We start from the raw sequence: 13,994 nt of genomic DNA, 5'->3' as shown, positions 1-13,994 counted from the left end.
GTACTTAGCGATTTTTTTTCTAAGAATCAACTAAATTTTCATTCTAATAAATTGATTTAATATGCATAACACTATTTATTTGATCCTTAACGTCCAGAAAGCATGTTAAATAAACAAACTTCTTGAAGAGTGTTATATAGGAACGATGTAACAGTTTGAATGAGTCATGAGTAAAGGTTTTTAAGAAGAAAGTTTCATCTGTTATCTATTTGGTTCTTATGAAAATAAATGCGGCCAATTGACGGCGAAAAAAAATTTCACCCGGCTGGTGGACCGGAAACGAAAAGTCTTTTAGGGTCGGCCTGAAGTTAGGTAACTTGCATCAGTGGACTGACTGACCAATCAAAGCAGCAAAATTTCAAAACAACTCAACTATATGGTCGTAGATGACTCTTCTGACAGTATAGACTTAAACTCGTATATCAAGATTACGGGATTTCGAGTACGGGCCAATTTTACTTTCATTTTGAGTGGTTTCATTTTCGATTTCAAGCCAACATCTTAGAACATAGAAAATTTTTCAAATCCCTCATTTCGATTAATGCACGATTGCACGATTAATGGTGCAAGGCACTGAAAGGCCACGAGTGCCAAAATGAAGGGCCGTTTGAAATGAGGCAACCTCATTGGGTGGAAATTGGATAAACAGCTGCGAAGGAGCGCTGGGAAGCAATCAGTAGAAGAGACCACTTTCGTTTTTGTCACAGATTTCTATAAAAACTTCTCTCAGGGATTACTTGTCAATGTACCGCGAGATTGGGTAACTTGCATCAGTGGAGGCTAACATGTATAGCCCTCAAATGAAAGACCTGGCTGGTCATTAATATACAACTACGCAGCTCCGCTCGCAGCTCTACTTTACCATTTTTGTTTTGATTTAATTTTGTATTTTAATGACCAGCCAGGTCTTTCATTTGAGGGCTATGCATGTTAGCCTCCACTGAAAGTTACATCAATATGCCAAAAACATTTTGTTCAACCACCTTCACTTCAAGATAGGCGCCACCGTAGCATGAACTTCCTTTTATAGGATGAACCATATTCATGTGGCTTTCAGCCTTGCACTCCATCACAGAGCCTATTTGAGATATTTTACTAACTAGCCCAGAGAAAAATTTTAAACCCTTTATTATTTGAATGCATGCCTTTTTAATACTCAAATATAAAAAAATTTAAAATGTTTAACTTGGGCGACTATCTAAAATATGTTCTGTTCGCGTCATAAAACATTTTCAAATCCAGTCGGTCGGTCGGTCGGTCGGTCGGTCGGTCGGTCGGTAGTAAATTTTGTCGGGTTTTTAAAATCTAATAAATCCCGAAGAATCAAGTTGGCAATCAACAAAATCTCTTGCCGCCATCTTTGATTTGCCAAATTAAATGTGCGCGCACATGTGTGAACCTTAAAAGCGGATCTTATTTTTGGCTCTCGGGGGTAATGGCCCTACCGCGTCGCCGAATTTCGACTTGAAAATTTCAATAAGGGTACATGAAAAAACTCAAACGGGACTCAATCAGGGTTAAGTAAACAAAAACTCTTAGCGAATGATGATTCAAAGAAGTGCTTAGCTATCAAAAACTTTTTCCGACATTTTTCCAACTTGTCTGACTCAGGATTTATGTTTTGAAGGTGAGTCGGTCGGGCGACGCGAACGGAACATATTCTAGATTGCCGCCTTGGCTTGGTCATTAGTCAAAAAAGTCATTAAAATTGATTAACCTCTGTGATGGAGTGCAAGGCTGAAAGCCACATGAATATGGTTCATCCTATAAAAGAAAGTTCATTCTATGGTGGCCTATCTTGAAGTGAAGGTGGTTGAACAAAATGTTTTTGGCATATTGGTGTAACTGACTGATATGCAAGTTTACCCATTCTCACGGTCTATCTATCTATCTATCTATATATATTTAAGTAGTAACAAAACATACATGTTTGTTCTCCCTACATATTAAAACATTTAAAACAAAAAAATATAAATGAAAATGAGTTAAATAAAAATGTTGGTACATGTACACATGTCTGCATGTGTTGTGTCAACTTGTCAGCATTGTCAATTTCAATTCAATTCAATTCAAAACATATATTTACCCGAAGGAAGGGACACCAAGTTTAGAAGCCTAATTACAAATGGTGCAACCTAATAAAAAAATGAAAAGTTTTAAGTAAAATAAAATAAAATAATATAAAATATAACATGATAGAATAACACAGTAATAAAGTTTTAAAGTATCATATATATCCTAAATAAATCTTTTTGTATTCACATTTTTTTTTTCATGAAATATATACAGTTAAAAACAATAATAAGACTCTGGTATGAAATTACTGTTGCCGAGGGGGTTCCTGAGGGGTGTATTTGTTGAGGTAAAATTTTTGAATATGTGATAATAAATCTAGTGGTTCAATGATTTGTAGATTTTTGTCATCAAGATGCTCTTGTAAATTATTCCATTGACGTGAAGCTAGCTGTGTGAGAGAGTGGAGGCCAAAGGTGGTTGTATTGACGTTCCTGACAAAGAGGCTGATATGGTTGGCTCTAGTCCCAATGTCATGAGGAATTGTAGAAAAGGTAAAAGTAGAAAGACAGTCAGAAGGAAGGTATCTGTTCAGGTATATGAACATAATGTTGAGTGTTTCAACGAGATCAAAGAATTTTAAGATTTTAAGTTCATTATAGGTGGGAGTGACAGAAGCCCTTGGTTCTTGGAAAGTCATAATCCTGATGGCAGTGTTTTGTAGGACTTGGATTCTGTGAGTGACAGTGTTATCACAGAGGCCCCAAGTTTGACAAGCATAGCGAATGTGAGAGGAGAAGATAGCATGGTAGACATTGATAAGGTTTGGAAGAGGGAGATAGTGACGGAGTTTAGAGCCCCATTTGCACGACGAAGTTTTACAGCAACAACAGCAACATGTTGTTTCCAAGAGAGGTGTTCATCAAGATAGACACCTAAATATTTAATGGTTTTACTTGGGGTTAAGCGCTTACCCGAGATTTTGATTTTTTGAATTGTATCAAGACGGCGCCTATTGGACCTAAAGATGATAAATTCGGTCTTACTAGCGTTAAGCGATATTTTGTTAGCATTCAGCCAGCTGACAAGAACTCTGAGGTCAGAGTTCACTCTTCCGCACAGAGAACAGACAGTTTGGGAGAGATTTAGTAGATGAGTGTCGTCGGCAAAGTGGTAGGTTTCTGAAGTTTTAATACAGTAATGGAGATCATTAATGTATACAAGAAATAATAATGGACCCAGGACAGAGCCCTGGGGTACACTGTGTTTGATTAATTGATGTTTTGATTTTGTTCCCGAGATTGAAACATATTGGGACCTACCCGAGAGATATGACTTGAACCAGGCTTTAGTGTTTCCTCGGATGCCATAGTGGTCTAGCTTAGATATTAGTATTTCATGATCCACAGTGTCAAAGGCCTTTTGTAGATCGACAAATACACCACAAGCAACCCCACCATCATCAAGGTGTTCTCTAATACGTTCTAAGATGTTCATGAGGGTATGTGTTGTTGAATGACCTTTACGAAAACCAAATTGTCTAGAGTAAATTTGATTGAACTGGTTTAAAAATTCCACGACCCGCGAATACATAATTTTTTCATAGATCTTTTCTATATTAGATAAGAGAGAAATTGGGCGATAGTTTGAGACATCGAGCGGGGAGCCTTTGTTTTTGAAGACTGGAATAACCTTCGAGATTTTTAGTACTTCAGGAAATACCCCTGTATGATAGGATTGATTGATTAGAATCGAAAGGGGTTTTGAGATCTTATCTTGAAGGATTTTGAGGATTTTTATGGGGATACTGTTTGGTCCAGATGACTTTGAGGAGGAAAATGATCCAATTATTTTTGCGACTTCATCAGGTGATGTGGGTCTGAGAAAAATGGAGTTTTGATTTTTGTGTTTGAGGAAAGAAGAGAAGTGTTGATAAGAGGGGGGGATCTTCTCCCTGATGTCATCAGCAATGGAAGTGAAAAAATTGTTAAAATGGTTAGCAACTTTGTCAGGCTTCGATTGAATCTGACCATCGATTGATATGGAGATATTGGAATTAGTTTGAGTTTTTGATGAAATAATGTCACGGATCCCGGACCAGACTTTTTTCATATTATTGGAATATCTTTGAAAAAAGCTTGTGTAGTAATTTTTCTTGCTTAATTTGGATAGATTGACTATTTGGTTTCGGTAGGTCCTGTAAAGGCTGCCAAAGTGATTTGCAGTTGCTTGATTTTTTGATTTGAGAGATTTCCTCTGAAAGAAGTCCCTCTTTGACATTGATTTAACTATGCCAGGCGTTATCCAAGGCTTAAGTTTAGATTCAACCTCTCTCTTGGTAAGCCTGACTGTGGGAACGTGTCGATCTACAAGTACCTTCATTTTATCATTGAAAATATTGAAGCATGTGTTAGGATCCAAGTCAAACCTATCGAATAGGGAATCCCAGTTGATTGAGGTGTAATCTTTGATAAAGTTATCTTTATCAAATTTAGACCAGTTTTGTTTAAAAAAAGGACCAGAATCCTTGATTTTGTTGTAGTTGAGTTCGGGGAAAAGACAAAACTGGGGTAAATGGTCAGAAATAGAATAGCAAAGGTTACCAGAGATAGTCATAGAAGTGGCAGGGCCTGAGAGAATGTTGTCAATAAGGGTTTTAGATTGATTTGTCACTCTTGTGGGAAGTAGAATTTGAGGAAGTAAAAGGCTAGAGCCAAGAATATCAAAGAAAGAGTTTACTGGTTCTTCGTCACATTTCAAAAGGTTGATATTGAAGTCACCAAGGAGAAGGATTTGTTTTTTTTCTTTCGAGAGTTTGTGGATGAGAGGCTTCAGAAAGTCAGCGTTAAAAGAGTCTATCGACATGCATGGATGTCGGTAAATGGTACCAACAACTAGGTTTGTTTCGGCTGGTCTGGGAATTTCAACAAAAATAGATTCAAGATTCTTTGCTAGATAGCAGATGCTATCTAGATCCTTTCTTGGTATAGGAACGAGAGATTTAGAAATATATAAAGACACTCCACCAGCTGAGGATTCAGTTGGAGTAAAGAATTTTTTGTAATTTGTTAGTGGAAAATCTTGTTCCCTCTCGGTAGAGGGAGCGAGGTTCTCCTCGTCGATTGTGTTTCTAGATTCTGAGATACCTATAAAATTAAAGTCAATCTTAAGTTGATTTAAAAGTGTATATGGAGCGCATCATAGTGTTTAGACATGGAGGAGATGTTAAGATGGAAAGCAGAGAGACCTTCAGATTTAGGAGAGAGAAGTGAATTAAATTCTTCACAAGTTACATAAGAGCAGGAATTAGATTGAAATTGTATTTCATCAAAGTTTTCGTCGTCATCATTGGTTGTTAAATCTGAAACTATGTTGTTGAGATCAGAAAGGATAGATTTAATATTTTCATTGAGATTAGAGCCAGTATTATCAGGATTTTGAGGATTTTCATCAGGGGGTAGGGGGAGAGCATTATTGATACAGCATGGGCAGTACCAGTTGTCATTATTGTTTGGTTCACACAGAGTTAGGAATTCTTCACGACTTAGGCCAGAGCACTTTTTATGATGGACCCAGAGATTGCAGACATCACATTGTATAGAATTTGAGTTGTCGCTTACAGGCTTGTGGCAGACAGAGCAGTAATACATACAAGGGCCTTAAATTAAAGTCAAATGTAAAATAAAAGAAAATATGAGAAAATAGGAAAATATGAGAAAATTAAAAACAAGTATAAAGTATTCTTACGATGTTCTTACGTGAGATTGGAGATCAAGGGGCAATCCAGTTTGAGATTGTTACTTTTTGTGGACATTTTTCATTTTGTTGAAGTTAGTCTTCTCCAGGAAAATCAGATGAATGTCCCTGTAAAGGAAAAGATAAAAGAGCGGTAAGACTAGCCTAGTTTCTAATCCTGATATAGGAGTTTAAGTTTAGACGATCTGATGACCTGGTGTTGTTTTTTCTGAAGCTTGATTTCCTCTATTGTGACAATAATAAATGATAAAAACTGTGTCAGAAAGGGAAAATTTCACCTGTTGTAATACAGTATGTATGCTGTATAATTTTTAAAGAATTTAAATAAGTTAAAATATCCAAGACATACAGTTCATAAGCTGATAAGAAAGTTCAAACGTATATCACGATGACTGGATGATTTAAACATGATTAAATGGATGATATGAGCTATGCATGCCATGTTTTCTTGGAAAATTTATCTCGCTGTCTGCTTGTCTGTTGTTCTTTTCATAGTAAAAGCTGTATCTTCACTAGCAGTGAAGTTTTACCTTATTTTCGCTAGGTAATTTCTCTCCATCATGTAGATCAGACTTTACGGCTTTAACAGAGTGAGCGCAAGCAAGCGGACTACAATTGAGATTCAAGATGCTAGACACTTGCAGCGAAAGCAGGCAAAATGGGCACAAGAATTTTGGGAGGTTCAAGTTTATAGAAGTTTAGTTGAGAAGCGGTCAGGCGGTGGACCTTGAGAAGCGGCTAAATCCTGAGTTGACGCACCTTTTACTTTTACTTTCGCTTTCTGACTGTCTGAGACTTCGTTTCTTATTTTCTAACTATCTAAGTTTTCTAAGTTTTGATCTGTCAATCATATTTTTCGTTCAATCAAATCATCGCACCGCCGTAAGGTAGGTAGGGCGTAGCGTAGGGGGGTTCGAACCCTCGCCAAATAAAGACCTTCAGATCCGGAAGCCAGCACTCTATTCACTGAGCCATCGTCGCATGCCAGATTCCGCAATTTAAAAGAACTTTGAACGGACAAATCTCTTTATTATATCTATAGACGAAACTCCCCAACCCTACCGCTACCGGTCAACCGGTGGCGGTGCCCCTACCACAAGTGTTTCAACCAGTATTCCAACGAAGCCATATTTTGGTTTGTACAAAAGTTTCGCCCGCTCAAATCAAAATAACAATATGGTCAATCTCACTAAAGCAAAACATTGCCGCCACGGTATTTATTCTAGCAGCTTGGTAAAATCCGTGTGTTTTCATTATGAGAAATATCTCGCAAGTCATCAATGACGTAAGCAATTAACAAAAGAAAAAATAGAAAGATCAAAGAGATTTTTTTAGACTAAGATTTAAGATACCTTCGCCAATCTTGGGAATCTCCATTTTTCGATAAGTTATTCGCGCTTTTCGTGACGATCTCTCTCATGTAAATTTTATGACCACCAGGATTGGCGAAGTTTGTGAAGTTGAAGCACTCGAAGAATTGGCTTTTTCAATCATCTGCGGCAGGGCTCGAAATAACGGTCGGACATCGGACATTACACGTCCGACCCAATTGCTGAAATGTCCCACCCAAATCGATTCTAGTCGGACATCATGTCCGACCCAATTACTTTTGGTGCCTTCAAAAAATTTGTCAGATGCGTTGTGAAATTTCCAAAAGTAATTATAATTAACACGACCCTGCCTATGCCCCGGACAGTCCGGGGTTTTTTTGATGCGTGCCCGGGGTCCGTATTATTTGTTTTTGAGAGACTACCCCGGATGCCCCAGACAGCCCGCGCGGTCGCTTTTTATAGAATCGCTGACCGCGCGGGCTTTTTTCTTTACGTCCGGGGTAAATTTATGGCGCAAAAATTGGAGCCCCGGGGACGTAGTTCCGGGGAAAAAGTTATTTTTTTCAGACCCCAGACATTTGCCCCGGACTGTCCGGGGCATAGGCAGGGTCGTTAATTAACATAGAATTAGTAACCTCTTTATTTACACACAAAAACTCCCAAAGTTGCGATCATTAGTGTTAGATATTCATTTTGTGTGATGCTTTTTCTCAACAAGATGAAAGCATGCTTCAAGTAAAAACCATAAGCTTCTGACCATTAATTGGCATTTGTTTAGCTTTGTAATCAATGTGAAATTCTATCAGAAGCTTGTGTTAGACTTGAAGTATATAGATTCGGAAGTAAGTGCAGTCTGTCAGGTGTATTTTCATTCAAGTAAAGATTACTCAAGCTCACAAAAACAAAATAGGGCACCTGCTTTTTTCCTTTTTCACTCAAATAAATCGCGATCGTTTGTTTGATTTTCCTTATAAGGAAATTTAGTATTTCAAGCATTCTTGAGTATTTATATGATCACGATCATGGTTTTTGTAAGAGTCTTCTTCAGGGTGTGATACCTCACCCTCTTGGATTTTGCTGAAATTTAGACCAAATGATCTATCACACAAGAAAATAAGACCCTGAAAATTTCACCTTGATATCTCAAGTAGTTTTGAAGATACAGCGTCTCAAAGATAGGCTACTAAGCGAAAATTGACCCCTAAAAATCATGAATTGATTTTGCGTAATCTGGGTTTGGAAGCAAAAGATACGCCATCTTGAATTTAACTCCAGGTCTGCCAAAATAGCAATTTTTTCGGCCATTTTTGACGGTTACGCAAAGATGGAAATCCTGAAAATGTTATTTTTGTGGCCAAAACCCACCAGTAAACCACTCCGGGTCAAAAGTTTACTTCAAAAAAGTCCCAAGGACCATCAGCAGCCAGCTAAAAGTGCTTCCAAACCCAGATTACGCAAAGTTTGAAGCCCTCTACAGGAGGAGCTAGAGATTTTCGGGGAAAATTTGAAAGACTCAATTTGATTTTTTCTGATTCCCTACAAAAAGTTCTTGAAATCCACTGTAATTCAGCTTTCTAATGTACTTGAATAAATATTCATTGGCTTTCAAAATCTGCTCCCCACAAGAGTTGTGATTAGCTTTAGACTGTCCAAAAAAATTTAGTGTTGCCTTAAAAAGATACGCCATCTTGAATTTTGCTCCAGGTCTGCCAAAATAGCAATTTTTTCGGCCATTTTTGACGGTTACGCAAAGTTGGAAATCCTGAAAATGTTATTTTTGTGGCCAAAACCCACCAGTAAACCACTCCGGGTCAAAAGTTTGCTTCAAAAAAGTCCCAAGGACCATCAGCAGCCAGCTAAAAGTGCTTCCAAACCCAGATTACGCAAAGTTTGAAGCCCTCTACAGGAGGTGCTAGAGATTTTCGGGGAAAATTTTGGAGACTCAATTTGATCTTTTCTGATTCCCTACAAAAAGTTCTTGAAATCCACTGTAATTCAGCTCTCTAATGTACTTGAATAAAAATTCATTGGCTTTCAAAATCTGCTCCCCACAAGAGTTCATGATTTTTAGGGGTCAATTTTCGCTTAGTAGCCTATCTTTGAGACACTGTATCTGCAAAACTACTTGAGATATCAAGGTGAAATTTTCAGAGTCCTATTTTCTAGTGTGATAGATCATTTGGTCTAAATTTCAGCAAAATCTAAGAGGTATCAGACTTTCTTTATTCTGAAGATTTAAAAAAAAAATGGCTCTTTAAATTCAATTATGCCTGAGATGATTCATTATACTAGCTACGTACAGAAACCTTTTGCTTTTAAGTTGAAAGACGAATGTCCGACCCCACATAAAAATCAATCGGACATGTCCGACCCAATTTACTTTAAAAGCCTTAGGACATGTCCGACCCAATTTACTTTAAAAGCCTTAGGACATGTCCGACCCAAATCAATTTTTGATCAGACAATGTGTCCGACCACCTAAATATTGTTATTTCGAGCCCTGTGCGGTGGAGCTCAAGTTATCTGAAATTGGAATCGTCTAAGACACGATGTGCAATGAATTGTAACGAACGATGATTGTTGATTTTAAAGTCGTTAAAAGTGCGAAGTAATTATCTTGGGAATAAATGAACTAAAAATCAATTAAGACAATGTAACAAAAAAGTTACAGAATTATGTCCATTATGAACGACAGGTGAGACTTTTTATTTATGGCTTTTATTGGCCTATACGATGATATAGTTTTTGGCTACTTTTACGAAAAAAACACACCCCTGTCTCAATGTCCCGTATGTCTGTTAAAGAGTTTTTAATGAATACGGGAAGAGCGGGGAAACGGTACATCATATTGTCTCATATTGTCTCAGTGACGCTTATTACCACCGGGTAAAGGGGTGAAACTTTCCACTTTTTAGCGAGTTTAGTTTGATTTTCCTTTGAGTTCAAGTTGTAAAAAATATCTTTATAATGTTTCGATGTTTTTACATTTTGATGTAATTTTTACTTAAAATGGACGTGAGAATTTCGGTACAGTTAGCCTTTTAACTACCTTAAATTTCCATTTGATGAGATAGGGATGTGAAGGCCAAGTAGAAATAAAGAGCATTGAGAAATGGGAACTTTCATCGGGTATTGCAATTTCTTCTTATTCTTATTTTTCGAAATTCCAGACGACCTGTAGATTTTCAAATAAAGCACTTTGTGATAGATTGTAGCCTAATCTTACCCTGGGTTTACTAAAAAAAACGCGATTGAAAAGATAAACCAGCTCAATAGCGACAGCCATTTGTTTCAATGTGGGTCGAGAATTTTCCGGTGCCGTCGTGGTCAGCGCTAAATCGCGTTTTCACCTTGACGTCGAAAAACATGAATATCTTTGGAAAGAAAATAGATACCTGGATGCAGTTTTTTTTACTTGTTTCCCTGATAATTCCTGATTGATTTAAAAAAAAGAATAAACAGATTTGGATGATTTAAAGGTAAGTACTAATGCATTGAAGTTTATTTTTTGAAATTCTTCCTCGTTCCGCGCAAAAAATCCCGACGAGTGCGCACCCTAGTATTTCCCTGGATAAAAATTCTGGTCACGTGACCATCCGTGATTTTAGACCAATGAGAATGCTTCATTTCCCCGGATTAAAGTTGTGTCTACACTAACACGCGGGAATTAGCTAGAAAAAGAGAGAAGAAACCCGGGGTCAAATTAAATGTTTCTCCTTTCTTGCGGCAAACATAAAAGACTTTGAGGCCATTTACTTAAGAAAGGGGTGTTATAACATAACTAAATTATGTAAGTAAGTGATATTTTAAGTAACAAGTTCATTAACAGTTTTATTTTGAAGTTTGTTTTTAAAAACAAAACCCCCGTGCTAGATGATAATTTCATTTTCTTAACTTATTGACCCATTTGGAAGTATTTGTAATACAGATCATTTGGGAGTGTAGTTGCAGCCTATGTATATAAGAATTAGAATCTAAAGTCTGAAGTCGTAACTCCTTGCCAGTGACTCCGCAGAGAAATTTTTACTTGGCAGGCACTGACTTTAGATTGGTTTGGAAATCGTTTTATTTTGAAATGTAATCTTCACTTTTGATGAATACTTTATTATTTGGATTCATGAAAGGTTCAAAGTTTGTTTACTTTTTATTTCAAGTTATTTCATTGATTTAGTGAGTTGCAATAGCTGATTGAAAAACAAAGATTTTTGATAGTTATCAGCTTGGGCTTGGCCGCCATTTTGAATTTTGATTTTTTTTCTCCTGTACCCGGCAATTTAGAAGTTGTTCGTGATACGCGATTTGGCTTTCGCGTAACACTTGTGCTACAAGAAGGATCCCTTCAGGATCCTAAGTTAAGTCACAGGGTACAAGTGCCCCTATGAGGACCTTTGGTCCTTTATTGTGACTCTCGAGCTCCAACCCTGACCCTAACTGATGATAACCGATGCATCACCTCATAATTTAATTTAACGTTACACCCGTACTATACCTAAATCCTGAGATGACGCAAATAGGGAAATCGGGAAATTCGGGGAAATCAAGAGCTGCGTCAACTCAGGATTTAGCCGCTTCTGTTTAGTTGTTTGATTCTTTTGGTGTTGGTTGTTTGTATTTGGAAAAAAAGCCTATTAAACCTCAAAAGATGCTGTCCTACTTTCCAATCCCATCCACATCACTTTAGACTTCAGAGAGGACGATGCCACCAGTTTATTAGTCACACTACTAATAGGAAATAAATCAAGCTTTCTTCAGAAAAAACAACATGTCAGTCAGGAGTTTTTGCCTAATTAGGAAAGTTTTAATAAAGAAAATTTTTCTTATTAGGAAAGTGAAACTAAACCAGCCCTATTCGTACTCTAGGGGTGGGGGTGGCGGGGGGGGGGGCTGTTTCTGTTTGAGGAGGTCAAATATTAATGATAATACTCCTGAAATAGAGTCCCCTGCCCAGTTGGCGACCGGTCTAGTTGGTGACTGGTCTAGTTGGCGACTGAACGACTTTGAACCCAGAAAAGTCATACAATAACAAACTTCTGGCAGTATGGACCTAACTCTTTCATGTAAAAATTACGGGAAACGCATGTTTGGAGACTTTGTACCCTATGCTGCACGCAAGCACTTAACAGTGAGGATCTTATCGCGATTCTCAGATTTCGGAAAAGACCAGCTTTTTGCTGATTTTTGCCTCCATTGCCCAAAACCCGTAACCTTTTCAGCTTGAGGGAAGAAAAAAATTAGAGTTTTTGGCTTTGCCAAAAAAACGCCTAGTAAAAATTTTTTCATCTTCGCAGGATCCATTCCCAACCTCAAAATACATCTTTTTGTCTTGGGGTTTGTTTGGCAAATTCTTCCTTTAAAGAATATCGATCACTTTCGTTTTCCCCTGAAGACCGCAAGAGAAAAAAATATTAGGGCCTGTGCTCTAGGCGGGCGGCCTAGATTTGCTTTCGTTTTGTATAATTTTATAATGACGTATAAGGTAGCGTAATTCATGCAAAAATAATATGATAATCTTTTTGTTTTTATTTTCAGGTATGCCGCCAAACGTTGACGTCATCGTGTATGGATTTAGCATGAACAATAGGACCAAGAGACTCGACAAAAGGAACAAACAATAAGACGACCCGAGAATCTTACGATGAGGGCGTTTTGTCTCCGCCTGATATCACGCCCACAGAAGACGCTGTTTAAAAAGCGGGGGTAAAAATAGTGAGTAATAGCTTTTGTAAGTGTTTATTTTGCAAAATATATAACCATTTTCTAAAATATGGTCTACAAACTAGCATTTCTAGAATTTTGATAATGGAAACTTAAATATATAAGGAAGAAAAAAACAAACCATTTCAATTTTATTTATACGTTTAACCCCCGGAAAAATTATGTATTACCTATTACGTAACTTTACATTTCCCAACTCACTAACTCCCAGAGGAATTCCGATTGTAAACCCGATTGTAAACCCGATTGGTTAATTTCAGAACATCTTCATATGGCAGATAATTTAGAAGTGTCTAGTGGAAAGGTTGTGCGAATTCTTTGATGTCAGTATTAATTTTTTTGGTTGATGGCTTGTTGAATCTGGCAAGAAAAAAGTAAACAGGTATAGCTTTTTCTAACCAAGGATCTGAGGGATTCGAGCAACACTGTTTAAGCGAAAGTCCTGCAAACGCCAGACAAAAATAAGTTTTTTGAAGTTTGCAAAAAAACGCCACATAAAAGATCTTTCAAATTCAGTATGTGAATAGGGCAGTAAAAAATACAAGTTTTTCATCCACACGGGAGCTCCCAGGCGTTTTGCGAGGGTTCTCGGCTCAATCCTTGGACCACGCTAAAAATGGTAGACTGAGCTGTGATTGATCATTTTGATGGAAGTTGTTGGAATGTTTACAAGGCTCTTGACAGAAAATCGTTTGTTTTATTGTCAATGATGACAGTTCCCTAGGCTCTTATTAAGCAATTTAACATTATATTCAGTCAGTTTCTGAAACATGTCATTGGTAACATAAATTCTAGAGGGGAAAGCATTCGGGCTTGTTTCCCACTGGTTTTTGTGTAATTACTAAAATACCAGCATCTCGTAATGTGTGTTGAATAGGTATCATCTGACTCACACAGACATTACAAAAGTTCAATATGATTGCTTCAATCAAAATATAGCAATAGAATAGGGTCCCTTTCATGTGCCAAAGTTGTGTTAGCGCTCAGTTACCATTTACCATAAGTTGGTCTAATGTCGACATCCCTCTTCTAATTTCAACAACCTTCTTTAGAGATTTTTTCAGCACAAATTTGACATTATGTGTCTTAATGAGACCAAAATTGATTCCATGGTTCCCGACTTTCTTATACCTGGATATGTCATATACAGGCAAGATTGAACTAGCCATGGCAGAGGAG

General features: G+C 37.4%; 2 long non-coding RNA genes across 2 annotated transcripts; one reads left to right on the top strand and one right to left on the bottom strand.

The window, feature by feature from the left end:
• Positions 1–1,954: 1,954 nt before the first annotated feature.
• LOC136809744 (uncharacterized) lies at positions 1,955–6,221 on the bottom strand. The gene is made up of 3 exons (XR_010847017.1): positions 6,119–6,221; positions 5,761–5,877; positions 1,955–2,135 (listed from the first exon to the last, which is right to left on the bottom strand). It is a non-coding gene; the product is annotated as an uncharacterized lncRNA (long non-coding RNA).
• A 4,443-nt stretch (positions 6,222–10,664) lies between these two features.
• LOC136809748 (uncharacterized) lies at positions 10,665–12,935 on the top strand. The gene is made up of 2 exons (XR_010847018.1): positions 10,665–10,890; positions 12,630–12,935. It is a non-coding gene; the product is annotated as an uncharacterized lncRNA (long non-coding RNA).
• The last annotated feature ends 1,059 nt before the right edge of the window (positions 12,936–13,994 follow it).

Source organism: Clytia hemisphaerica, unplaced genomic scaffold (genome assembly GCF_902728285.1).
Source record: "Clytia hemisphaerica strain Z4C2 unplaced genomic scaffold, Clytia hemisphaerica genome assembly, whole genome shotgun sequence".
Lineage (NCBI taxonomy): Eukaryota > Metazoa > Cnidaria > Hydrozoa > Leptothecata > Clytiidae > Clytia > Clytia hemisphaerica.
The sequence above is the reverse complement of the archived record's forward strand: the minus strand, read 5'-3'. Positions and strand labels throughout refer to the sequence as shown.